At 44.4% G+C, this 27,942-nt stretch overlaps 1 long non-coding RNA gene across 1 annotated transcript in view; it reads right to left on the reverse strand.

Moving 5' to 3' along the window:
* Positions 1–3,932: 3,932 nt before the first annotated feature.
* Positions 3,933–27,942, reverse strand: part of LOC141096921 (uncharacterized) — a 31,666-nt gene continuing 7,656 nt past the window's right edge. The window contains exon 3 of the long non-coding RNA XR_012233814.1: positions 3,933–5,311. This is a non-coding gene — a long non-coding RNA (uncharacterized lncRNA). The remainder of the gene's footprint in view (positions 5,312–27,942) is intronic.

Below are 27,942 nucleotides of genomic sequence, written 5' to 3' on the forward strand. Positions count from 1 at the left end.
ATTTCCCAATCTTCTAATAAAGAGATTGTAACAGTTCCCCATTTAATACATCAATAGCTTTAAATTGCCCAGAGCAGAGCATTGCATAATTCACTTTGTGTTGTACACACTGAGCACACCATCGTACTTAACTTAGCAGTCATAAATATCAGTCATAACCAGTGTACTGTGAAAATGAATATTTACACCTCTTAGAAAGGTTTAATAGAACATGAACATTTCTGCAAACTCACACAAAGATTATGGGTTGTTAAAGTTAGAAAGTTAGATTTTGTCATTAGTCTTGAGTGGCAGAGAAACAGATGTTACCATAAATTAAGAATAAAACTACTGCATACAGGAAGAGTAATTGTTTATTAGTGATGAGCAAACGTGTTCGGATAAGGTGATATCTGATCATGCTCGAGTGTTAACCAAGTGAATTTGGTGTGCACAAATAATATGTTTGAGTCCCTGCACCTGCATGTCTTGCGGCTGTTAGACAGCCCCAACACATGAATGGGTTGTCTATCTATGGGTTGTTTGAGGGTTATTAGTTTGTAGATTTCTGAATGTGAGGTAGGTAGGAGTGTGCTTGGGTGGACGAGGATTTGTGAACATGAAGGAGAGAATGTTGTGGTCAGAGAGGGGAAGCGGTAAGTTATCAAGGTAGGAGATTGAACAGAGCCAAAGATCAGGTCAAGGGTGTTACCGTCTTTGGGGGTTTGAGAGGTTGAGAGCTGAGAGGCAGAGAGAAGTGGTTAGTAATAGGAGCTGGGATGCAGATGTGGAAGTAGGGCTGATAATTGGGATGTTGAAGTCTCCCAGGATAAGGGTTGGGAGTTCTGAGGACATGAAGTGCGACAGGCAGGCAGAGAAATGATCAAGGAAGTGGGTGGGTGAGCCTTAGGGCCGGCATATGACTGCTACTCTGAGGGAGAGGGGACGGAAAAGCCTGATGGTGTGGACCTCAAAAGAAGGGAATGAGAGTGATGGAACTGGGAGGATGACCTGGAAAGTGCATTGTGGGGACAGGAGTTTGTCGACTTCACCACCAAGTCTGTTTGTGGGTCTCGGGGAATGGGATAATTGTAATCTACCATGGGAAATGGCAGCAGGGTAGACAGTGTCAGAATCCTGAATCCAGATTTCTGTGAGGGCCAACAGATTAAGAGAATTGTTCAGAAAGTAATTGTGCAGGACAGGAAGTTTGTTACATACAGACTGTGGATTCCAGAGGGAGCAATTAAAAGGAGATGAGGGAGTGCAACTAATATTAATAAGGTTAGTAAATTTTTGATGTGAGACAGGGTAGGGGTTGAGGGATGGTGTATGAGAGTTAGGGGAGATATCCCCCAAAATCAGTAGGAGTAGGAAGATAAAGACCAAGTAGTTATTGGAATTTCCAGAAGTTTTTTTGTGCTATATGTTTGGGCAAGATGGGCTGAGGTTTATCAGGAAGGTGAGAAGTGCATGGGAGCGGTACATGGGAGAGGGAAATATAGAGGGGCTGATGTGTATGAGTCGTAATGTAGGGGGGGATGGGGCGGTGAATGTGGATGGAAAGGGAACACAGAAGGATAGAAATGAAGCACATGGCTAAAAGGGAGAGCAAAGTGTGGGTTACCTGTCTCCTGCCATGACTAACTGCCATGGATTAACTGCTTCATCAAGGTTCTTAGCTGCGGGGATGCTTTACTGAGGGGATGTGTGCGCCCCACACTGCGTGCACCACTTAGAATGCTTCTAAATTTATAGGTCACACTACAGGGTCAGGAGAGAGAGGGATTGTGGGAGCTGGTTTGGGATAATTTAGCAGCTGCTCCCACACATCATGGGGTGGATAGTTGATTAAAGACACTAGTTCTGGCTCCATCTCTATGCTATAACACCTTTCCCAAGATAATATCTACAGTGACTCCAGCCATGGATATACAGCAGTGAATATTGAGTACAATTCAACAGATGAATTATAGCAATGATTCAGCAACCAGAGTTCTATGTTCTATACCATTAAAGTTGTTGCAGCATAACAAGGCAGTAGTTGATTGACAGCAAGCAGAGTTCTATGTGCTATACCATTAAAGTTGTTGCAGGATAACAGGATAACAAGGCAGAAGTTGATGGACTACATCTGCTGGTGTAGGTCCACTGTGTATTAACAAGACCAAAATCAGCGCAGCAGTCTACTAGGAAATTTTGCAGATTCCCTCTGCCAACAAGCTTTTTGGAGATGGAAATTTCATTCTCCAGCAGAACTTGGCACCTGTCCGCGCTGCCAAAAGTGTATCACTGTACTTGATTGGCCAGCAAACTCGCCTGACCTTAACCCCATAGTGAATCTGTGGGGTATTGTAAAGAGGAAGATGAGAGACACCAGACCTAGCAAAGTAGATGAGCTGAAAGCTACTTTCAAAGCAACCTGGGCTTCCTTAACAACTCAGCGATGCCAGAGGCTGATCACCTCCGTGCCACACTGCATTGATGCAATAATTGATGCAAAAGGAGCACGTATTGAGTGCATTTTACTTATCACACATTTCAGTAGGCCAACATTTCCAGTTTTAAAATCATTTTTCAAGCTGGTGTTATAAAGTATTCTAATTTACTGAGATAATGACTTTTGGGTTTTCATTGGCTGTAAGTCATAATCATCAACATTAACACAAGTGAGAAGCACTTATCCTGTGCTTTGCATTGAGCACTTACACCAGAGTTTCGGTGTAAATCTCTGAAATATGTGATTCAGACGGAACCCCCGGCCGAAGTTTCCCATGAAGTGCTGTTGGCCACTCTGGTTGTGCACCTTTGAAAGGAAGGATACTGCTGAACATAGGCCGGGCGGAGTCCAGGGTAACTCTACTGGCTCTTTATAGTGAATGGATCCTTTGGTGGTTTCATCTGAATCATATCACTTGGAGATTTAGATGGAAACACCTATATAAATGCTCAGCAAAGAGCACAGGATAAATGTGATCCCAAATGTTATGTAAAATGTTCCCAATAAAAGCTTCAACTCAATTCGCAAAAAAGTAAGGTCCATCATCTGTTATGTAAATATAGGGGGCTTCCACATTACTGGTAGCACAAAAGCTCTGGAAGAATTAAATAGTCCATCACCCCCCCAAAAGAAAATCAGCAAATTCTGCACTCACAAATCCAATTTTTGGCATTTCTGTAGCAATAAGAGCACATCTAATTTACGGGTGCTTGTCTCCATTAGCAAGAGCTAGGCACTACAACATACTGGACGCTACAATGTTCTGGGGACTACAAAGGTAGTTTGCAAATTTCACTCAGCAACATCCACTGCTGCTTGTTTCTGGAAAACATCCATGGACTCAAAATCATCACTACACCTGTAGAAAAATTCCCAAAGGGATATAATTCCCAAAATGGGGTCAATTGAGGGGAAATTCTGCTCTTCTACAACTTAGGGGCTCTGCATATAGAGTTTGAAAATTTTTCTAGGAAAACCTACAGAGGCAAATAGTGCTTCTTCCCTGCATCTCTCCGTATGGCTAAGCAGTACGGTATAGCCACATAATGGGTATTTGCCCATATGGCTCTTCTCCTCTTCCGAGCTTTGCATGATGCCTCAAAAGTAGCTTTTGACCCCATATGGGGTATTGATGTACTCAGCAGAAATTGTGCAACAAATTTTGGGGTCCTTTTTCTCCTGCTATCCTTGCAAAAATGAAACCAATTTGGGGCTAATACAGCAATGTTGTTGGAAAAATATATATCTTTTTCATTTTCACAGCTCAACGTTGTCAAATTCTGTGAAGAACTTGGGGTTCAAGAAACTCACCACTTGTCTAAATAAATTCCTTGGGGGTTAGAATCAGAAATTCCCTACTATTGGAAAATGGCACAACTCAATGCAATATCTAATCAACAAATGCTCACAATACCATTAGGAAAGAGAGACAATAGAGTTTTTGTAGCTAAAATAACACATTTTATTATACATAATTAAATAAGAAAAAGAGCATACAAACTAATAGGACACAGGGCAAATTAATTAGCCTTGTAAGAACACTATTGGAAAATAGCACTGAAAATTTTTAATATGCATAAGAATAATTATTGGAAGCGAATTAGTGCTATAATAACTCAGAACAATGACAATTTTGCAAACGCTGAATATAAAGTACAAAGCTTATCCCTATGATTAAATACACCTAGCTGTCAAACTATTTACAAAAGCTGAAAAAAAATTTTTTTGAATGCTTCTTGGTGCCTAACTAATAGGGCTCTAAGTATGCATGCACTCCAGATTACACTACCCATTGAACTTATGAGACTAGTGCATAAAATCCTAACTAGGACAAGTGGTACAAGATATAAAGTGCCAAAATAGTGCTAAACTTACATAAGGTATGTAGTCACACTTCCCCGGCCTGCCGCCCCTACACGCGTTACGCCGCAGCTTCCTCAGGAGGTGTGGCCTGCTTGTAACCTGATGTTAGTATTTACAGTGACGGCAACCAATAGAAACAGTGACCCAACGCTGCGACGTACGAGGCTTAACGCATGCTTAGTAGAGTCAAGATCAAAAAGACTACAGCCTATTAAATGAAATCAACAAATGAATAGCACATGTGTAGATGTATCCTCGCTCCAGACAGGAGCTCTCATTCAGTGCTTCAAACAGTCGCCAATCGGTAACACCGCTCACAAATATCAGTCTGTTAAGTGACGTCAGGAGACCAACGGCGCATGCATGGATGTGCCTCCACTCTCAAACAGGAGCTCACACTCGGCGCTCCCAGAATGCAGAAGGGCACGTTGCTTGGCAACGTGACACTAACAGGAAACTGAATGAGCACTTTGTGAAGGTCTCAAGTGAAGACAGAGACAGGCATGCGCTCACTACCTGACCCATAAAGTAAAACAAATAAACTTGCTGAACCATATCTAAAGCTTACATGTGTATGAACTAGTAAAGGCTAGAATCATACTTTATAATGTAGAAAGTGATACAAACCTACTATAATAATGCAAGAAAATGACAATACAAAAAGTGATACATATATAAGACCAATAATATTATAAATAAATTAATCAGATTATGTAGAAATACAAATAAACATTATTATATGTATATAATAATATAATAAGACAAAAATATAATACATATATATATACTGTAGCAGTAAAAGTGATAGATCAAAAGTGCCTAATAAAGTGCAAATGTGCTGGATAAAATCTTCATAGTAAAGTCTTCATAATGTAGGCCTCAAAATCTTCAGCAAATGCCAAAATTCCATAATATGCGGTGATGAATCATCATCCTGGAATCATCATAGGCAATCAGTTATCTAGAAAACTAAATGAAAAGAACGTAATTAATACTAAAACCAGAAAAAAATGATAAAAAGACCCAGATTTTAGGCATTTATTAAAAGGACCCAAAGTCATTGCTTTCATTCAATCCCTGAGGAACCATAGTATTTACCATCGACTCTCTACTTGCGATAAAATTCTAAAAAGGTCACCACCCTGCACACCTAAGGATACCTGATCTATTGCAAAAATACGTAGACCACCTGCTTCTGAACCATGAAATAATTTGAAATGTCTTGGCAGGGTTTTCAAATTGATCTCCATCTTCCGCATCTTTAGATTTTTGAATATCCCGGACTTGTTCACGGATTCTTATTCTATGTTCTCTAGTCGTCATTCCTATGTAAATTTTGTTGCATGGGCAACTAGCATAGTAAACTACACCCTTTGCAGAGCAGGAAAGACATTTTCTCGTAGAAAACGTCTTAGAATGAACCGAATTAACAAATTCCTTTGCCCTTTGGGTATTGGCACAAGCTTTACATCTTTTACATGGATAGAATCCCTGAATTGCACCGAAAATTCCTCTTTGTATTTTCTCCTTAGGAGGGAGGTGAGTTCGTACAAGTAGATCAGCTAGATTTTTCGTCCTCTTTGCCGTGATACATGGTCTTGTTTCAAGGGTTGTTTAAGAATAGGATCCGTATGAAGTATATGCCAGTGAGAGTTGATTAGTGAATTTATTTAATTGAGCTTGGAATGGCGTAATTAACCTTATTTGACGTTTATCCTCAACTGCAATTTTTTTCCTATATAATAAATGATCTCTTGAAACTTTTTGTACTCTATTATAAGCATTACGGATAGACCACTGCCCATAACCCCTTTCTCGAGATCTATAGTACAAGTCAACGGCTTGATTTTGATAAGCTTGTTCTGTGGAACATATTCTTTTTGCTCGTAAATACTGACCTACAGGTATTGAACGTATTGTGGACTTTAAATGGGAAGATCAAGCATGCAAGATAGAATTCGTAGCCATTGGCTTTCTAAATAAATCTGTGGAGATTGACCCATCCTCATTCACCCGAGCATCAATGTCAAGAAAAGTCTTAGTTACTCACCGGTTAACGGTGTTTTTTGGAGTCCATGACAGCACCATCTGAGAGAGGGGATCCGCCCTTCAGGAACAGGAAACCTACAGATACAAAAGGGCGGCACCTCTCCCACGCATCAGTTGGATTACAGATCACAAGAGGACCACAATGGTTAATAGCATAATTTATATACAATACTTTTACATCACTATTCCTTACCAGTGTACATACCAGAGGAAGAAGTGCACACCCAAACTAAAGGGAGGGAATATACGGGTGCTGTCACGGACTCTGAAAAACACCGTTAACCGGTGAGTAACTAAGACTTTATCGGTCGTCCATGACAGCACCACCTGAGAGAGTTACAGAGAGTAAAACTATTTAGGGAGGGACTACAGCCTGGAGCACCCTTATACCAAAGGAGAGGTCTGTGGAAGCACCCAAGTTTAACCTATAATGACTATAAAAGGTGCTCGGAGAGGACCAAGTAGCCGCCTTACATATCTGGTCAATGGAAACTTCTGATCTCTCGGCCCACGAGGTCGCCATGGCTCTGGTGGAATGCGCCCTCAGCTTCCGGGGTGGCGACCTGCCTTTTGAGGTGTATGCTATTGAGATCGCTTCTCTAATCCACCTGGCTAGTGTATTTTTTGACGCTCTACAACCTTTCCAGATATTCTATGAGGCATTTCCTAACATCAAAGGTGTGAAGTTTCTCTTCCTTCTCATTAGCTGGATTAGGGAGGAAAGATGGAAGGACTATCTCCTGTGTCCTATGAAAGCTGGAAACTACCTTAGGTAAATACGCCGGATCAGGTCTGAGTATTACCCTATCGTCCTTGAACTGTATATAAGGAGGACGTCTAGATAATGCCTGGATGTCGCTTACCCTACGAGCTGAGGTTAGAGCTACCAGGAAGGCTACTTTGAGGGACAGGTTTTTTATGGAAGCTGATGAGATAGGTTCGAATGGGGCTTCTGTCATAGCCGTTCAAGTCCCATGGCATGAATCTATCTTTCGCTATTGGCATGGATCTACCTGCTGCCTTAATGAATCTACTGATCCAGTAATTACCCGCGATGTTGCAGCTAAAGAGGGCCCCAAGGCTGATACTTGTACTTTAAGGGTACTAGTGGAGAGCCCCATATCCAGACCATTCTGAAGAAACTCTAAGATTTGGTTTACAGGTGCCGAACCACCAGCGACCACTCCAGAGTTCTGCAGGAATTTTTTCCAAATTCTGACAGATTTTGGTAGTCATGACTTTTCTACTTTTAAGTAGGGTGTTAATCAGGTCTGGGGAGAAGCCTTTTTCTCTCAGCAGTGTCCGTTCAAACTCCACGCCGTCAGATGTAGGCCAGCCACCTGAGGATGGAACACTGGGCCCTGGGATAGGAGATCCGGGATGTCCGGAAGGACCCAAGGGTCGGACATCGACATGGTCCTGAGGCAAGAAAACCAAGCCCTCCTGGGCCAAAATGGAGCGATAGCTATCACCCTTGCTCTGTCTCTACTGATTTTGTTCATCACCAGGGGTAGTAGCGATAGGGAAGGGAAGGCGTATGCTAGTCTGAAGTCCCACTTTATCAGAAAGGCATCTACCACCAGGGGGTTCTCTCTGGGATTTAGGGAGCAAAATTGTTTTAATTTTCTGTTTTCCCTGGTAGCAAAGAGGTCTACCTCTGGTTGTCCCCATTTTTGTACAATCAGGTCAAAGATGGAGGTGCTTAGGGTCCATTCTCCTTGTTTTAGGGGATTGCGGCTTAGGAAATCTGCTGTGATATTTTCCTTCCCTTTTATATGTAGAGCTGTTAAAGATTGAAAATGCTGCTCTGCTAGCCGGAACAACCGTTCTGCCACATTCATCAGGGGTTTGGAACGAGTCCCGCCTTGGTGGTTGATATAAGCCACGGTGACCTGATTGTCGGAGAACACTCGCACATGATGGCCCTGTAGATACACAAGTAGCTCCTTAGCTGCCTGCTCTACTGCTGTCAACTCTTTCAGGTTAGATGACATTTCTATCTGATGATGCTCCCATAGGCCCTGGACTAGGATCTCCCCCATATGAGCCCCCCAACCGGTAGGGCTAGCATCCGTGGTGATTATGCGGGATATGTCATACTCCCAGGGGACCCCTTTGGATAAATTATCCTTGTCTAGCCACCACTCTAGGGACTCCCTTGTGTTTCGGGACAAGGTTAGCTGGCCCTCTAAGTAACCCTCAAGGATTCTATGATACCTTAAGACCTCGCCCTGTAGTGTTCTTGAATGAAACTGGGCCCACTGGACCGCCGGGACACAGGCCGAAAGGGAACCCAGAAGGGACATGGCTTTCCTGAGGGACATGGTGGGGTTATTGCAAGCGTTCAGGACCTGATAGTGTAGGCGAACAAGCTTCTCCGGGGGCAGACGGCATTCCTGTTTCTCAGAATCTAGGATCAGACCCAAGAATTGTTGGACTCTCACCGGCTGTAACCGAGACTTTTTAATGTTAAGCAGCCATCCTAACCCCTCTAGGGCAGACATTGCCCTTTGTAGCTGTTCCAAACAATGTTTTGCCGTTTTCCCTACGATCAGGAAGTCATCTAAGTAGGGGATCACAAGAACGTCTGATTCACGTAGATGGGCCATATCTTCCGCTACTACTTTGGTAAACACACGGGGAGCGACTGCCACCCCAAAGGGGAGGGCCGCATATTGGAATTATTGGACTGACCCATCCAGCTGAACCACCACTCTGAGAAACCGCTGATGAGCTGCATGAATGGGAATATGGTAGTAAGCGTCCTTTAAATCTAACACCACCATAAAACAGTTTTGAAACAGCAATTTTATTGTCTCCATCTTAAACGGGCGTATGACCAGGAATTCGTTGAGGGATTTAAGATTTGTTATAGTCCTAAAGGACCCGTCTGGTTTACGGACTAGGGACAGGGGGGAGTAAAACCCTTTCCCCGTTTCTCCCTCTGGGACCACCGTTAGGACCCTCTTGCGGCAAAGATCATGCACCTCGGCCTCCAGAGCAGCTTGTTCTGATGTGGAAGACCTGAGCGGGGTGACCTTGAATTGATCTTGGGGAACCCGAGCGAATTCTAGGCGTAGACCCACAGCTATCACCCCCAGTATCCATTTACTATTGGAGATCATGGACCAGGCTGGGTAGATGACAGCTAGTCTCCCCCCTACTGGAGCAACTAGTCATTGGGGCGGTTTTTTAGTGTCACGTGCTGGACCTTCTTGGCGCCCCCCTCCTCCGAACATGAAACCTGTACCTCTCCTTCTTTTGTCATCCCATCTGCCCTGATCTCTGGACGGCCTTCTACGGAAATAGCCTTTTCTGGTAAAGGGACGTCTGTAAGAAGGATTCGGTAGACTGGGGAACTTCTTTTCATCATCCCCGGCTTTCTCTAAAAGTTCATCCAAGACGGGGCCAAACAGATATTCACCCTCACATGGAATGGAGCAGAGTCGTGATCTGGCCTGGATATCTCCCGGCCAGCATTTTAACCAAAGGGCCCTTCGAGCTGCGTTAGATAAACTCGCAGTTCTAGCTGCCATCCTCGCAGAGTCCGCTGAAGCATCAGCCAAAAAAGCTGCCGCACTTTGGATGATTGGCAGCATTTTCCGGATAGATGCTCTTGAGACTCCATCCTTTAGTTGGGAATCCAATTGGTCTAGCCAGACCATCATGGATCTGGCCGTACATGTGGCAGCTATTGCTGGTCTTAGAGCACCTGCTGACATCTCCCATGTTCCCTTCAAAAAAGAATCCGCTTTCTTGTCTAGCGGGTCTTTTAAGGAGGCCATGTCGTCGAAGGGTATGGAGGATTTTTTGGAGGCTTTGGCTACTGCCGCGTCCAGCTTTGGGGCCTTATCCCATCTGTTTACCACTGGGTCGTCAAACGGGTACCTCCGCTTGAAGGCAGGAGGTAAGGAGCCCCTTTTTTCAGGTCTCTTCCATTCCCTATCTATTAGGCTCTGGACCTTATCATTTAATGGAAAGGCCTTCCGCTTCCTGGGATCTAGACCCCCGAACATCACGTCCTGAGCTGAAAGTTCCGGCTTTGTGTCTGCTACCCCCATGGTGGACCTTATTGCTTTCACTAGCTTATCCATCTGGTCTAAGGGGAAGCAGAATCGACTCGAGTCTTCCTCCGAAGAAGACGAAGTGGAGGCCGGGGAATCTGAGGAGTCATCGATCTTTAGGGTGGTCGAGGACTCTGAACCTGAGAAACTAAATTCTCTTCCCCTAGAAGATTTCTTTTTAGATAGGGCCTTTATCTTTGTCCTGATTATCTCCCTCAGGCTTGTGGTGAAGTCCGGCGTTTCTTCCGCTACCTGTATGGACGGGGGAGAGTGTAAGGGCCTGTCAATCTACCCCTGGGCCAACGTCCCCTTCCACCCCTACTGTTTGTCTCACGCATGGCTGATACAACTTTTTAGGGTGGCCATCCGGCAAGGGGCAACTACAGAGAGCACATTCCCTGTGCTTCTGTTTTCCCGTTGCTTTCCTCCCCTGCGAAAAAAACATAAGGGAACACTGCATCAGGGTACATTCATGGAGATCTCTTACCCATGCAGATGAGGCAGGTACCGGATCACGGAGGGAGGCAGGAGGGTCCTTTAGCCTGGGGGAACTTCTGTGGCTTTGTTCGCCCGTCCGTTTCTTCTTCTGCTGCCCACTCGCATGCGGTTTCACTGTGGCCTGTTTCTGTGGGTGCTCCTGCACCTCGTTCAGCTGCTCTATGGGGGCTTCTGTCATATCCATTGCTGGGCCTTCAGAAGCACCCCAGCAGCGTCACCTCCTGCCTTTTAAGGCCTCCTTGTCCGGGTCAGCAGGGTTCTGGCGCGGCACCTCCCACCCGGGAACCCCCCGCGACCTCCCCCCCGCATGCTCCGGTCATCCCCCCTGTCCCGGGCACCGCGTGCCACCCAGTACCGCCATGCACACGTGTCACTTCCGCCGCCCGTCTGAGGCCTGCGGGGAGCGCGCAGAGGGGCCGGCACGGCACCCCCGGCTCAGGCAAGGCCACAGCCCCCACGCGTGCCGACCAGCACCCGCCGACCGGGTGCCACCGCCGGCCCGGACAGGAAGAGAGACCGGACCACGGGAAGAGCGCACCAGGAGGGGCCCGGGACATACATACCTCCTGGTGCCGGTATTATCGAGGCGGCTGTCCACCGGACCCTTGGCTCCACCTGCTCTTACCACCGTCGTGGCGACCTACCCGGCCCCACCGTGGGGCTTCCAGGGACCCGAGCTTGACCGAGGTAGGAGACCCCCTCGCTACCTGGGTCAGTCAGCGAGCCAGGGAATCCCTCGACGACTCCATGATGGACAATCTGAAGGAAGTCCCGTCCTCTAGGAACAGGAAACCAACTGATGCGTGGGAGAGGTGCCGCCCTTTTGTATCTGTAGGTTTCCTGTTCTTGAAGGGCGGATCCCGTCTCTCAGGTGGTGCTGTCTTGGACGACCGATAAATTTACATGCTTGCCATATGAATAGGTTAGTTTTATTTTCAAATCATTGTCATTGAGTGTAGACATCAGGGTTCCAAGTTCATCAATAGAACCCTCCCACACAAATAACACGTCATTGATAAATCTCATCCAATTATGGACCTTGTCGATACCAGCTACAGGGGAGCATTGGAAAATTTCCCTTTCCCAAAAGCCAAGAAATAAATTGGCATATGCCGGGGCACATGCCGCCCCCATGGCTGTACTTTGTGCTTGCAGGAATATTTGATCTATGAGTACAAAGCTATTGTGTGTTAGAATAAAATCCAACAATACCAGTAAGAGATTTATCAATGCCGTGTCCAAATTGCTATTTCTCAAAAACCATGAAACTGCTTTAAGGCCTTGATCATGGCAGACGGAAGTATAAAGAGCCTCAATATCCGCCGTTACCAGGATCATTCCTTCATCAAGGTGCAAATGATCCAATCTTCTCAAGGCTGTCATTGTGTCGAGAATATGAGAGGGCAAAGTAGTAACCAATGGTTTCAAATAGTAATCCATAATTTGACAAATCAACTCACTCAGCCCCTCACTTCCCAACACAATGGGGCAGCCCGGAGGATCCTCAATATTCTTGTGCACCTTAGGAATTAAGTAAAATGTAGGTAGTTTAGGTTTGAATGAATCAACTGTATTGAGCAATGACGTGGGAATAACTCCACCTTCATACGCATCTTTCAGAATCTCAATTAATTCTCTTTGATATTTGAGTAGAGGTACATGGGTCAACTTCTTGTAGCAACTGGTATCTGAAAGCAACTTACACGCTTGTTTTTCATAAAGCTCCCGTGGTCAAATTACTAAATTTCCACCTTTATCGGCCCTCTTAAAAACAACATCATTCCAGCTTTGTAGTTCAGCAATGATTTCCCTCTCTTTTATAGTTGTTGAACTAGCATGATACTCGCCCTAATTTTTCAATATCCCGAGTTACTAATTTAACGAAGATCTCAATCGCTGAACAAGTATTAATATTGGGAAATTTTTTAGCTTTATTAAACAATGAAACGGGAAATGAACTCACCGTCTCACTGGAATTATGTTCTTCAGCTAAACTTTCTAAAATTTCTAAGGCTGCACTAGTCTCTTAAGTTCTATGGGTAGTGTAATCTGGAGTGCATGCATACTTAGAGCCCTATTTGTTAGGCACCAAGAAGCATTGAAAATTTTTTTTTTTCAGCTTTTGTAAATAGGCTGACAGCTAGGTGTATTTAATTATAGTGATGAGCTTTGTACTTTATATTCAGTGTTTGCATAATTGTCATTGTTCTGAATTATTATAGCACTAATGCACTTCCAATAATTATTCTTAGGAATATTGAGAATTTTCAGTGCTATTTTCCAATAGTGTTCTTACAAGGCTAATTAAATTCCTTGGGGGGTATCATTTCCAAAATGGGGTCAGTTTTGGTGGCTTTACTGTTTAGGCACATCAGGGGTCTCCAAACTCGACATGACACCAGAAGACCATTCCATCAAAGTATGCATTCCAATTTGTCACTCCTTCCTTTCTAAGCCCTGCTGTGTGTTTTTTTTTAATGTTACAGCTCAAAATTATAAACTTGTTTGAAGCAACTGGGGGTTCAAAGTGCTCACCACACATCTACATACATTTCTTAAAGGGAATCTGTCACCTCATTTTTGGGCTATGAGAAGCAGCCACCACCATCAGGGGCTTACTTACAGAATTCTGTAATGCTGTAGATAAGCCCCTGTTGTATCCTGAAAGATAAGAAAAATGCATTAGATTATACTCACCCGGGGGTCCGTGAGGTCCGATGGGTGTCGCGGTCCAGTCTGGCCCCTCCCATCTTCTAGCGATGATATCCTCCTCCTTACTTCTGCCGCAGCTCCTGCGCAGGCATACTTTATCTGCCCTATTGAGGGCATAGCAGAGTACTGCAGTGCGCATGTGCCGGGAAAGGTCAGAGAGGTCCAGCGCCTGCGCACTGCAGTACTTTACTCTGCCTTCAATAGGGCAGTAAAAGTATGCCTGCACAGGAGCCACAGCAGAAGAAGGAGAACGTCATCACTAGAAGATGGGAGGCGCCAGACCGGACCGCAGCACCCACTGCAACGGACCACACCCCTGGGTGAGTATAATCTAACTTGCTTTTCTTATCTTTCAGGTTACATCGGGGGCTTATCTACAGCATTACAGAATGCTGTAGATAAGCCCAGGATGGTGTTGGCCACATCTCATAGCCCAAAAATGAGGTGACAGATTCCCTTCAAGGGGTCTAGTTGCTAAAATAGTGTAAATAACAAGGGGTGAGGGATGCAGCTGGCACCTACTCTCAAATGCCTCTATTTAGGTAAGGTCTTGACCGTATGTACGGTTATTTTTTTGATATAATTTTTGCACTGCATCAGTAGTGGCTTTTAGTACCTTATCTGGCTTTGATATACAGAACTAACACTTTAGATGTAATAATTTCCTACTTGTATTAATATCTTGATAGTATGACCAGAAAAGTCTAGTTATGTTTGATTAATCCTCTTCTTGATTGAATGATCAATCTGTATATATATTTAATAGTATTATCTCTGCATTTTTGTATAGTGCATTCTCTAATTCATGAGCATAAGCATTTTGGCTGTGTCCATCTATGTCATGAGGCACCTGATTTAAACTTAATTGCATAATATCAATAAAAAATGATAATGATTATAATATTCTTCCTTGTTTACACTTCTTGATCCTGGATCTCTGCCTGGTATTAGAGTTGAGATATGTTATGTGAAGTGTTACCTTGCAGTGTCAAAGGTTTTTTGGACTAATATGTATGTACATTACTTATTGGGAAAAGTTTCTAAAGTAGAGTAACTTGTGGTGAATTTCCACTGTTTAGGCACATTAGGGGCTCTCCAAATGTGTTATGGTGTTTGCTAATGATAAAAGCCAATTTTGAGTTCAAAAAGTCAAGCTGTGCTCCTCCCCTTCTGAGACCTGTCATGCACCCATACAGTAGCTTTCCCTATATGGAGTATTGGCCTACTCAGGAGAAATTGCAAAACAATTTTTTGGGTCCATTTTCTCCTGTTATCCTTGTGAAAAAAATGTAGGGGTAAAAGATAATTTTTGTGGAAAAACTTTTTGGTTTTCATGGCACAACGTTAAAAATTTCTGTGAAGCACCTGGGGGTTCAAAGTGCTCATACTGCATCTATATACATTCCTTGAGGTCTAGTTTCCAAAATGGGGTCACTTGTAAGGTGATTCCATTATTAAGGCACATAAAGGGTTCTCCAAATGCAACATATCATCCACTAATGTTCCCAGGCAATTTTGCGTTCAAAAAAATCAAATGGTGCTCCTTCCCTTCCAAGCTCTGCCTGCCGTGCACCCAAACAGTAACTTTTCAAAGCATGTGGAGTATTGGCATACTCAGGAGAAATTGTACAACAATTTTTGGGGGTATATTTTCTCCTGTTATCCTTGTGAAAATAAAAAATGTGGAGCTAAAAGATAATTTTTGTGGAAAAAGTGTGATTTTTTTTCGTTTTCATGGCAGAACGTTAAAAATTTCTGTGAAGCACCTGGGAGTTCAAGGTGCTCACCATAAATCTAGATAAGTTCCTTGAGGGGTCTAGTTTTCTAAAGTTCAGTTGTGTAGGGTTTCCACTGTTTAGGCGCAGCAGGGGCTTTCATAAAACAACATGGCATCCACTCTTGATTACAGCCAATTTTGCTTTCAAAATGTCAAACAGTGCTTCTTCCCCTCCAAGCCCTGCAATGTGCCCAAACAGTACTTTTCCCCCTACAAATGTGGTATCAGCATTCTCAGAAGAAACTGCATAACAAAATTTTGGGTCCACTTTTTCCTGTTACCCTTATTAAAATTAAGAAATTTGGGTCTAAAGTAAAATATGGGTGAAAGAAGTAAAAATTTTCATTTCTTCTTTCCACGTTGCAAAAATTCCTGTGAAGCACCTGATGGGGTAAAAAAACTTATTGAGGGGTGCAGTTTTTAGAATTGTTTCAATTTTGGGCATTTCTGTCATATAGGCTCTACAAAGTCACTTCAAATATGATGTGGTCCCTAAAAAAATGGTTTGGGAAATTTTGTTGAAAATTGAGAAATCCCTGGTCAACTTTTAACCCTTCTAAAGGGCATGTCACACTAAGAGATATCGCTAGCAATATCGCTATAACTTGTGACGTTATAGCGATATTGCTAGCGATATCACTGTGTCTGATACTTACCTCCGACCGGCTCCCTCACTGGTTATCGCTGATCGCGCGAGAACATCCAGGACTGTTTCTCATCGTCAGCTTCCTGCTGTGACGACAAGCGACACGTGGAGCCGGGCGGGAGGACGCAGGATCGCCTGGTGTGACAGGTAAGTAGCGACCCCCGTCCCCAGCGATGTCGCTAGTGAGATCTGCCTGTATGGCAGCTCACTAGCGACCACTTAGCGATGTACCAGCGATCCTGACCGCGTCATATCGCTGGTCGGGATCGCTGGTACATCGCTAAGTGTGACAGTACCTTGACTTCCTAACAAAAAGAAATGCTTCAAGAATTGTGCTGATGTAAAGTAGACATGTGGTAAATGTTATTTATTATTTTGTGTGACATAACTTTCTGATTTAAGGCCCTTAAAATAAAATTTTACAAATTGCTAAACTTTGAAAATTTTTGCCAAATTTCTAATTTTTTTTATACATAAACACAAGTAATATTGAACAAATGTTACCATTATCATGAAGTACAATATGTCACAATAAAATTCTCAGAATCAGTAAGATCCATTGAAGTGTGCTAGGGTTGGCAGATTGCAAGGAATAAAATATAAAATAAAGTGCAATCGCAACCCAGGGCCACCATGCAGAGAATATCACTGCTGCTATTGTGAATAATGACAGAACAAAACAGCAAGCGTTACCTTAAACACACTGTGTTAACACCATACAGTGTGATCGGAACACCGAGTACCAAGCTCAGTTACTTCACTGAGTGGTTCTGCACTAAGTATACTAAGTGCTAAACCCTGTTCTCATCACAGGGTCATTAGCACGTGGATTAGTCTTGCATTGCAACTAAACTGTGCTAACTGCACACACGAATGAAGCAGATGCTGAGCCAATAGAAAGAACTCCTATGACGCTAGCTCCGATACCCTGTCACCTTCACTGAGAAGTATAGTGTAAGGGATGAGCTTGCTCTGTAACTGGACTATGCTAGCCACACACAAGACCAAAACAGATGCTAAGCCAAGTGGCTAGTTACCCCAGTCCTGACACTACTGAACCAGTGCCTGACTGGCACCCAAAGCATGTAGCAGACTAGAGACAGGCGGAGAGCCAAGGGTACAAAACTGCATAAGTGTGCAACCTGCCTGCCAAAGTGTACAAGCTCAAGTAAAGGCAGACACACAAGCGTTCTGACAGAGTAGTAGAGTATCCACCCACACACACCAAACGTAAATGACACTAGCACGTCTGCATGTGCCGCTGAGAGGCTTTTAAACACTGGGCTCCACCTCAAACACTCACGCCAGTCGGTCGAGGCATCGCCCGTGGGCCAATCTGGAGCTGCCACATCACCAGAGCAGCTAATGTCTGACCACCAATGGGAAGACACCACCTCACAGACATGCACAGTAAGGTTATCGCTGGACTTTGACTCCAGAACGCAAAGCTGCACCAGATAATGCTTGCGATCTATCCCGCGCAGCGAGAAAATCCCAACGCCTAACAAAGTGTTCCTGAGTTGTTACCTCTTAAGGTACCACTGTTCAGAATTGTAAAATTTGACTTAATCATGAAAGTGGAAAGAGACTTGGGGGATAAAGGGGTTAATGAGCAATATCCTAATATTATGGTAGGCTAATGCCATCTAATATTTTTTCCATTATGACATAAATGGTTTTCCACAATTAAGAATGTGTACCCCAAATGATTCCTTTAGTGAAAAATGTAATGTAATGTAGATGGCACTACCTACTCAATTAAGTGGCTGTAACCATGATATGAGCTGTCATCGCTGCTGTAGCCAAAATACAGAAACTGGAGCAGTGGCATGGAACTGGCACTGGAGCAAGAGAGGTTAAATGCCATCTGTCTTTGAATTGTACATTACTCTAAACATAGGTTCATCAAAGTCAAACTTTCAGCACCAGTTATATATTCTCTCTCACTAGATTATTTATAACCCCAAAGGCCATTTGTTGAGAGAAAAGAATAGAACCCTTTTTTAAAAGCTGTTATAGTGTCTGCCATTGCTGCCTTTGATGATCGGGCATTTCACAGTCTGACTACTCTAAGTGTAAAAAAATATTTCCTATTTAGATGTTGGAATCACTTTTTGTCCACACATAATGAGGGCCCCCTAGTCTTTTGTAAGTTCGTTGGTAGGAATAAGTCATGTGCCTGTCCTTTGTAATGACAACACATGTATTTTCAAGGCAATTAACATTCTCCAAATATTTGTTATACTCAGACTCTTCAAACCCTCTACCTGATAGAGAAGCTTGAGTCATCTCTTCGCAGCATGTTTCCACTGTTTTAGAGTTCAGTGATGGCATGGTTATCACTAGAGATGAGTGAACATCGTTGGCTCCTTCCTTATTCGGCAAGCTATAGCACATACCAAATAGTTGCATCGGGAAACCAGATACCTTGAGCGTGTAGGGAAGGTGACCTGACGGACGGACGGACTAGTCAGAGTTGAAGAAAGATAGGTTTGCACAGTGTAGGTAGGAGTCAGTGATTACAGTGGGGAAACAACTAGGAAAGTGTAGTGGACGTGCAGTACCTTGGGATGACCATTAGATGGCAGGGTGGAGTGTGAGCAAAGGACTTTACAGCAGCTTAGGGCTTTAGAAACCGTTGGTCATGGGGGGCGTGGTGACAGTTAGTGACAGTTTCAAGGAACCGGGGAAGTTATAAATTCTGAGGGAGGGTTCCAGAAGATTCCAGTCCCCAGGGGGAGCCCAGGTGACAGGAGGACCACGCCAGTCTGTGTTCCCTGAGGAGAATCCGACCAGGGGGACTGAGGAGAGGAAACGTCAGGGGGGTGGTCCTGACAGGGAAGGACCGCAGCAGAGACAAGGCTCTGGGTGGAAGACACCGTATGTGTTACGACGAAACTGACCAGTAAAGTGCTGTTGGTGTACGGGCCTAAGGCGGCCACAGTAACCGAGCTGTCAGGATTGTCACAGTGTGAGACGGGACGTGACGTATAAATACGTCCCTAGTGTAACATACGGTGTTGGAGCGGCCCTGAACACGGAGGGCAGAGAGAGATATCGCGGTGTACCGCGAGGACCGTCAGTCGGACGGTGAGCAATAAACTTGGACCTGTTGCACCCAGAATCTGCCTCATCGTGTCTCTGTATCATCTCTGCGCGGTAAGAAGTAGGACCACCCCCCCCAGCTCGGCACCCCACCACCGACCCTACATTTGGCGTAGTCGGCAGGATCACCGCCGCTAATACATCATCTTCTGCAGCAGACCTGCCTCAAAAAAATGGAAAAGGACTTAGTCTACTCAGTCTGGAATATAATTACCGGTGGATTACAATTTGTTTACCAGTGGATTATAAATGAGGAGTGCAGTGACGAATCTGTGTGGCCAGTAGAGGATCCGGGGCGGTACCAGAGACAGTGCAGTATGGCAGCGCTCCTTCAACGCAGAGGTGAGGTCCGGGTGTTCGCAGTAGTTCCGAATGGATTGGGACCCCCTCCAACGTACCCCCGTGGACAGCAGTATGTGTCCGGAGGCCGACGTTTCCAAGCATTGGACCCTGACAGGTGGGTGGAGAGGCCTGCCAACGCTCCACCCCGCAGAGGGAGTGACACCGAAGAAAAGCCTGGGAGCGACTGTTTGGCGCCCTTCGATTGCTGCCCACCGGACGGTATGAGACGCTGCGGAAGTCGGGGTATTGGCCGCCTAGAATGGCAGTGGCGGCAGGAGAACGAGCTGAGACAGAAGACGTCATCTTCGGGTCCATGGGCAAGAAGAGGAATCTGTGCGGAGCCCGTGCGGAACCAGAAGGAGCGGCCGCCATTGATACCGGCGGAGAGTCTCCTTGCGGAGCCCCTGAGTCTGGAGGCTAGGCCCGCTGAGCAGCGAGTTGGAGAGCGGAGACTGCGGGATGAGCCGTGCGGTGGTGTGACGGAGGCCGTGGCGCCGAGGAAGGTGAGAGTTCCCCCGGCCTTGCCGACAGCTTCACAAGCGGCCCCTATCATTTTGCCACAACACGCAGCCTCCAGTGTACCGGAAGGCCCGGCTGCGGAGGGCCCTATGCTATACGTGGAATTGAGCAGGGCCCTAGCTCCCGTTCCCGAACCTTCCCGCCCGGAGTCACCAGGGCGGAGCTTATTTACAGAAGGCGCGGTTGCGCTCCCTCGACCGGTGTCAGCCTCATTGCCCGAACCGGCCGTTACCCCGGCTTTGCTAGGAGTTGTGGATGCGGCCTACCGGGTGGCCGCGGTGAAGCCAGTATTGGAACCGGCTGGGGTCTGTTTATCGGGCCCTGTGGACCAGCCCTCCAGAGTCACGGCTGCTCCCATCCGCTACCTGGCCCCAGTGGCTGCGGGGCCACAGATATCATCGGCCGCCTCTACCCCACGCCCTTTCTCGGCAAGGTCCCACCCATCGGACTCTGGGACTGGTGCGGTACCCTCCGTTTGGGTTGCGGAGGTTATTAAGGGAAAGAAGACACGGGAGAAAGCGATTTGGAAACAGCTGCATGACAAGGGGGAGGCTGGCATGGCAGAGAAGAGATCGCAGGGGCGGCTGGTATACACCGACCTCGAGAAGGGGTACGGTTTCATCCGTGATAAGACTGGCCAGAAAGTGTATGTGAACATTGCCTCTATACGGCATGGCCGGGCTCTGGAAGTAGGGGACTTGGTCTCTTATTATAAGGAATACTGCCCCCGCGGGTATTATGCGGTGGCAGTGCTGGCGGAGCCTGAGCAAAGCGGACCCCCGTAAAAAAAGGACTGTTATGGACACTCTCGGTTCCCCCAGGAGTTCCACGGCTGTGGAGCCCTCACCTCTGTCCATTGAGAGTGGTATAGACTGTCAGGAGTTCGATGCACCGTTGTGCAGATTATAAGGACAGTTGCATTTAAAAAACAAAAAAATGTTTTGTTGTTATCTGATGCAATTATTTTTTTTTGTTTCTCTCTTTTCTTATGTTTCATGTATGGAAAGCAAACGTAAAGTTGATTGCCTGACAGAGCGGGGATATGTAAAAGAGAGGGAGTGTCCATGTCCAAGGAAGGGGGAGGGAAAAGGAGTACTGGCGATGTTTATTGTTGAACGTTGAGTTTTAAAGCAAAAGAAAATGAAAAAAAAAATAATATAAAAAAATGGGTACTTGTGCTATTATAAAGTTGTTTATTGTATGATTTGCCAAAGTAAAATGCAACAGGTCCGAGTGCGGGAAGGTCCGAGGGACCAAAGGAAAGTGTGAGATCCGGTAGGGATCTACGAGTTGAGGTCTGGGAGACCGGGACGCCGACCATGACATGTAATTGAAAGAAGGAAAATGAATGGGAAGACGTGAGGTAGACAGCCGTCCTAGGTCAGGTCCCCAACACCACGGACACCCCTGAAGAAGGAAAGGCGGGCGCCGGCAATGATCTGGTAGGTGAGTGGCCTCGATCACGGCGTACCGGATAGTGAAAGGTAACAGTAGGGGAGAGCAGGGGAAAGATACACGCCGTAGAGAGAATACGGGTGTACCTTGCCCAATTTGAAAGACGTTGTCATGTGGCGTGCGCGCTGGTGAGTAGCAGTAGGCTGCTCAGAGCATAGTGCTCCCAGTATGGTTCGGCCCCCGCAGATAGTGGGTTTGGCTCAACTTCTGGTCCGACAACAGAATGTAGGTGTAGATTCAGAACGACGAAGGCAGGGATGACGATTGTCGAGGACGACAATGGACAAAGGAAGGGGGAGTGTAGGGAAGGTGACCTGACGGACGGACGGACTAGTCAGAGTTGAAGAAAGATAGGTTTGCACAGTGTAGGTAGGAGTCAGTGATTACAGTGGGGAAACAACTAGGAAAGTGTAGTGGACGTGCAGTACCTTGGGATGACCATTAGATGGCAGGGTGGAGTGTGAGCAAAGGACTTTACAGCAGCTTAGGGCTTTAGAAACCGTTGGTCATGGGGGGCGTGGTGACAGTTAGTGACAGTTTCAAGGAACCGGGGAAGTTATAAATTCTGAGGGAGGGTTCCAGAAGATTCCAGTCCCCAGGGGGAGCCCAGGTGACAGGAGGACCACGCCAGTCTGTGTTCCCTGAGGAGAATCCGACCAGGGGGACTGAGGAGAGGAAACGTCAGGGGGGTGGTCCTGACAGGGAAGGACCGCAGCAGAGACAAGGCTCTGGGTGGAAGACACCGTATGTGTTACGACGAAACTGACCAGTAAAGTGCTGTTGGTGTACGGGCCTAAGGCGGCCACAGTAACCGAGCTGTCAGGATTGTCACAGTGTGAGACGGGACGTGACGTATAAATACGTCCCTAGTGTAACATACGGTGTTGGAGCGGCCCTGAACACGGAGGGCAGAGAGAGATATCGCGGTGTACCGCGAGGACCGTCAGTCGGACGGTGAGCAATAAACTTGGACCTGTTGCACCCAGAATCTGCCTCATCGTGTCTCTGTATCATCTCTGCGCGGTAAGAAGTAGGACCACCCCCCCCCAGCTCGGCACCCCACCACCGACCCTACAAGCGCTCCGGATAATCAGATGTCCAGCTCAGCAGCTGTATGGGTCGCAGCTTTGTGACAGTTACAACACATGTATGGAGAACCCAACAAACAAGCTGTTTGACTGTCACGCCACATAGTTTGTGTGCGTAGTATAGTTAGTGAGTCAGCAGAGCAATCTTGTCTTTAATGTACTACGTGTCTCAGCATTCGGCAAGCTAGCTCAGTCACTTTGCCTGGCCTGCCACGTCATGGTTGAGTTTCTGTAGTTTACGAATGCTCCACTTTTCAATAACATCGCTCATGGTTAATCAATGAATACTTAGGAGGGAAGAAATTTCACAAACTGACTTGTTGCAATGGTGACATCCTATTACAGTACTGTTCTCCATTTCAGTGAGCTCTTTAGAACAGCCCATTCTTTCACAAATATTAATAAAGGCAGCCTGAATGGTGGATTTTATACACTTGTGGCAATGGGACTAAATAAGAATCTGAATTCAGTGATTAAGAGGTCTGACCCAATACTTTTGCCCATATATTGTACATGAGGGCTTAAGATTTGACACATTCACTTGGTAATATCCCCAGTATATATGTCATATTTAAAGTCAAAATGCAGAACGAATATAGCACCAAATCTGGCCTTATGACTAGAACAACCCATGACAATTTCATTGAACTAAATCATTTATAAATTTGAAACATTTATTAACAAGAACCAAATGTCAAAGGAACATTTATCATTCAAAGAACACTTTATCTCAAAGCCCATTAATCCACTTTGGCTTCTATGAGTCATGCTGACTTTTGCTAATCAGCTATAATGTTAGAGGCTGTAAAAAGTATGCACAATTAAATTGTGCTATATTTGGGTGGCTCTTATATAGAAATAATTATAGTTAAAGTATATACATATATGCATGCTTATAACACTTCCCCTCACCCTTGACACACTTTTGACATATGTCTGGTCCATGCAGGTCTATATCTCCATTTAGCATCTTCTGATGTGAATACGGCCCAACTTTAGGCTGAAGAAGCAACTTTTATGTGTCTGTTCTAGGTCACGCGGACAGGATGTTCCATACTAAAAATATTTGGTGCCTCTATTACAATAGTCAATTTGGAGTACGGTATATCTACTACATCAGCCCACCACAGCTTGCGCATCTGTATTATGAAGGCTTTTTGATAATTTCTTACTCTTCATATATGGATGTAAAGTGTACATAAGTCCTGGCAATTGTTTCTGCAGACTTCCAGACACCAAGCTCCATAAATACTGTAGAAGATAGCTTATATTCCTTATTTAGCTATTTATAACACAACATATGCAAATGAAGCCAAGGATTTGCAAGTCTGTGGAGAATTCAATGTATTAATAATAGTACAGAGAAATGCTACAGATCAGAAGCAAAGAATGAAATTTCATCTGATGCGTGAACCAATCCCATATCATTCGTTTTCTATTTGTGAGCATGAAAAATGTATTCTGCCTCTCCATAATGTCCATAACACAGGGTAAATCATACTTTATATTTGCAGCTTGCATCAAAAACAAGTCCCCGACGTGCACAGTCATTTACGAATGACGTTATTATATTGGGCAGAGCATTTACTTTTCAGTTCCAGTGAATATTTAAATACATGTGAAATCTCATCTCCCCAAGCCCTTAAACAAGAGCAATAATTACATGAAGTATTGTTTTCCCCATAATAATCAACTGCTGGCAATCAGACGCTGTTTTTCATTTCACTAGATTTATCGGTGTCCTAATAACTATTAACTGTACGATTGCTTTACCAGCGGGCAGTGGACAACACGCTTTATAGATATGCAATTACAGGGCCACAAAAACATTTTGTGCTTATGGATTCTAATAAACAGCCTTTTGAATTCTTAATTAAAAGGCAAATTATAATATTCGACATGAAGCTAGAATCTGTAACTGCACCTTTGAGGCATACATTTATTTTGCATATATAATCAGCATTGTTATATAAGCTACTGTATATGACTTGCAAGTGAACAAGCATTTTCTGTTTTTTCTATTCAACATTGCAATGCTGACATCTTTATGATTTGGCCTGAAAGGGAGTTACAAAATCTTAAAACTGATTTTGTATTTTTGGTCTTTAGCAAACCATAAGACGATTGGATACAAACAGTATGTTCAAATGCATTTAGGTGTATGTAACTGAACTTGTGTGCTGCCGAGGATTTCCATTTTTTTTTTCTGAAGCGGCATCGCTGGCTATTTTTGCCATTGTTTTTAAGCCTCTGCTCCCTATACTTTTAACTATAAAGAGTGGGTGTGAGATGCTAGTCACTTCTAATGGCCAAGCAGTGAGTTAGAATGGTCAAGGAGTCCAAGGTCAGAAGCCAGGAGAGTGTGTCATAAACAGAAGGAAGAGACAAAAGCGTGGTCAGATAACATTCCAAGGTTAGAATATCAGGAGGATAGCAGATCACAGCAGAAGGGTTAAACTGATGGATGGTCAGATTGAAGTCCAAAATCAGGCAGCAAATGATCAAGCATACAGAACTCAAGGCACGGGGAGCACAAACTTACTAGATGAATGTATGTTTTGCATAGGTCTGGGAGAAGCAGCTCAGTTATGTAGCATGACAAACACCCAGGATAGTGAACACTTGGAGACAGTCGACACCTGCCAGTCACAGATTGGATAGTCGAGCTGTCAATCAGCATACTGACAGCTCAGCACACCCCTGTACCAGATTGGATGGCCAAGCTGTCAATCAAAGTACTGAAAACTTCAGCACACCACTGTACTGGATTGGATGGCTGAGCTGTCAGTAACTGCATCCCAGACATACTGAAGGGTGGAACCATGATAGGGTGGCTTTCAAAGGAAGCTGCCTGAAGAATGAACATGTTACTTCTTTTTACCTCTTTTTGGTTTTGCACCATGAAGCGGTTAAAAGAAGCGCAAAAGACGGAACATGTGCAAATCATGTCATTTTTACATAACTGTGCACTATGTTTATGCTTTTGCGTTTCCTTTTTCATCACATTTTCAGGTGTGTTCCAGAAGAGGTCATGTCAAAAGTACAATGAGTGCACATACTCTTATATTTATTGTGTGTCCCAGTTCTCCTGATGTTAGGAGAAAGTGGTAATCTACTTTACAAAACCCACAGATGTGGAGCATGTTTCTGTCCCTGGGCAAAATAAGGTATCTATGCATTTATTGTGCAGGTGTGGCAATAAAGATTAAGATATTACATTTCAATTCAATTAGGAAAATATTAAGATATAAGCATACATACCCTATATCCAAGGAAATGGAAAAACAAAAAGTGAAGTAATAGACCATAATGGATGTTAATATTGCTGATAGAATGTGTTCAGCAGCACAACATCCTATAGCAAAAAAATATATATAAAGTTCTTATATGTACTGATGCTGGCACACAGTGCATATTCCTGGTGCATTCTGGGAAGAGTGAAGTGTTGCCAAAAGTTTGAGGATCTTTGGATGCAGCTGGATTGAGCTGCTTGGAGGAAATCATCAAACCAGGAATTGAAACACGTGTGATATAATTTGCATATTTCTGGTGCATTCTGGTAAGAGTGAAGAGTCGCTGTGAGTCTGAGGATCTTCGGGTGTAGCTGGATCGAGCTGCTTAGAGGAATTCTTTATGGTGATTCTACTGGTATTTGCTTTGTTCAATATGGAGAAGATTACCCATATGGTGTGCTGCAATCTGTGCTGTATGTTTACAGACTTCGCAGAGGAAAAGACAAAATTATGTGCCAGAAATGCAAGCTTATGATTTTGTTAGAGAAAAAGGTGCAAAGTTTTCAGTAGAGAATATCTACACTGAAGCTCAAAGAAGATGAGGAATTCCTTCTCAGAGCAGAATAATCTCTTCAGAATGTTTGAAGAGAAGCACATTTCAATGTACCTGCAGAAGATGAAAATTGGAAGCATGTGACCCAAAGAAGCAGGAGGATGAGGAGGCAGTCAGTATCCATAACGCTGAAGAACTACTACAAGGTTCTCATGCAGAACAACTATGAAGATGTAAATCAAAAAAGTGCTTTGCCCACAAAGAAGAACCCAGTAAGAAATCAGAAGCCTCTTGAAGGGAGAAAAAGAAGTGCTGTGGTGAAGAAGAAAAGGAGAGTAGTGGTCGTGGTGGATTCCCTTATGGGAGGAACAGAAACCGCTGTCTGCCGACCGGATATTACTTCACGAGTTGTCTTCCAGTTGCCCAAATCAAAGATGTGCCTTATAGAGTGTCAAGACTCTTCAGTGCTAAAGATGACTACCCATGCTAATTAATACACGTAGGAACAAATGACACAGCCGAAAGGACCTGGAAACTATAGGCAGAGACTTTGAAGACCTAGGCCGTAAAGAGAAGGAATTGAGAGCACAGGTCATCTTCACATCCATCCTCCCAGTGGATGGACATAGTCCAAGAAGATTGAACAGGATTCTATAGGTGAACAACTGGCTACATCGATGGTGCCATGAGCAACGGTTTAGGTTTCTTGATGATGGAGTGAATTTCCTGTATGATGGACTGCTTTCTAAAGATAGGTAGCAACTTATGAAAACAGGAAAACACATATTTGATAGACACCTTCCTTGCTACACTGAACCACTGAACAGGCGAGCTTTAAACTGGAGCAGTACGGGATGGGATATATAGAGACAGGAAGAAAGAAGCAGTTAATGAATTTTTTTGAGAACCCTGCTGTTAGAAGTGGAAAGGAAAAACAAAAACAACAAACTCTGGATGAAAATAGAGGAGCAAGGGAAGCCGATTACAAACTAAAATGTGTCTATACACATGCACAGAGCACGAGAAACAAACAAGGAGAATTGGAGCTGCTAGCACAGGAAGAGTTATATGTCATAGGCATCACTGAAACTTGGTGGGATGATTCACATGCTTGAAATGCAAACCTTGAAGGCTACAACTTATTTATTACAAGCAGGATTAACAAGAAGGGAGGAGGTGTTGCATGAATGTTAGAAAAATGTATATATCTCCACAGAGATCCAAGCTTCAGAGACTGATAACTCTGTAGAAATTGTCTGGGTAAGAATTTAAGAAGAGGAGAACAGAAAGGACACTATTGTAGGTGTTTACTATAGGCGACCTGGACAGACTGAAAATATGGATGAACACTTTTAACATCAGATGTCTTTGTTCTCAAAATAGTATGACATACAGTGGGTATTGAAAGTATTCAGACCCCTTTAAATTTTTTTCACTCTTTGTTTCATTGCAGCCATTTGGTAAATTCAAAAAAGTTATTTTTTTTTCTCATTAATGTACACTCTGCACCTTATCTTGACTGAGAAAACAGAAATGTAGAATTTTTTTCAAATTTATTA

Source organism: Dendrobates tinctorius, unplaced genomic scaffold (assembly GCF_039654945.1).
Source record: "Dendrobates tinctorius isolate UK_male_01 unplaced genomic scaffold, ASM3965494v1 ptg000081l, whole genome shotgun sequence".
Taxonomy (NCBI): domain Eukaryota; kingdom Metazoa; phylum Chordata; class Amphibia; order Anura; family Dendrobatidae; genus Dendrobates; species Dendrobates tinctorius.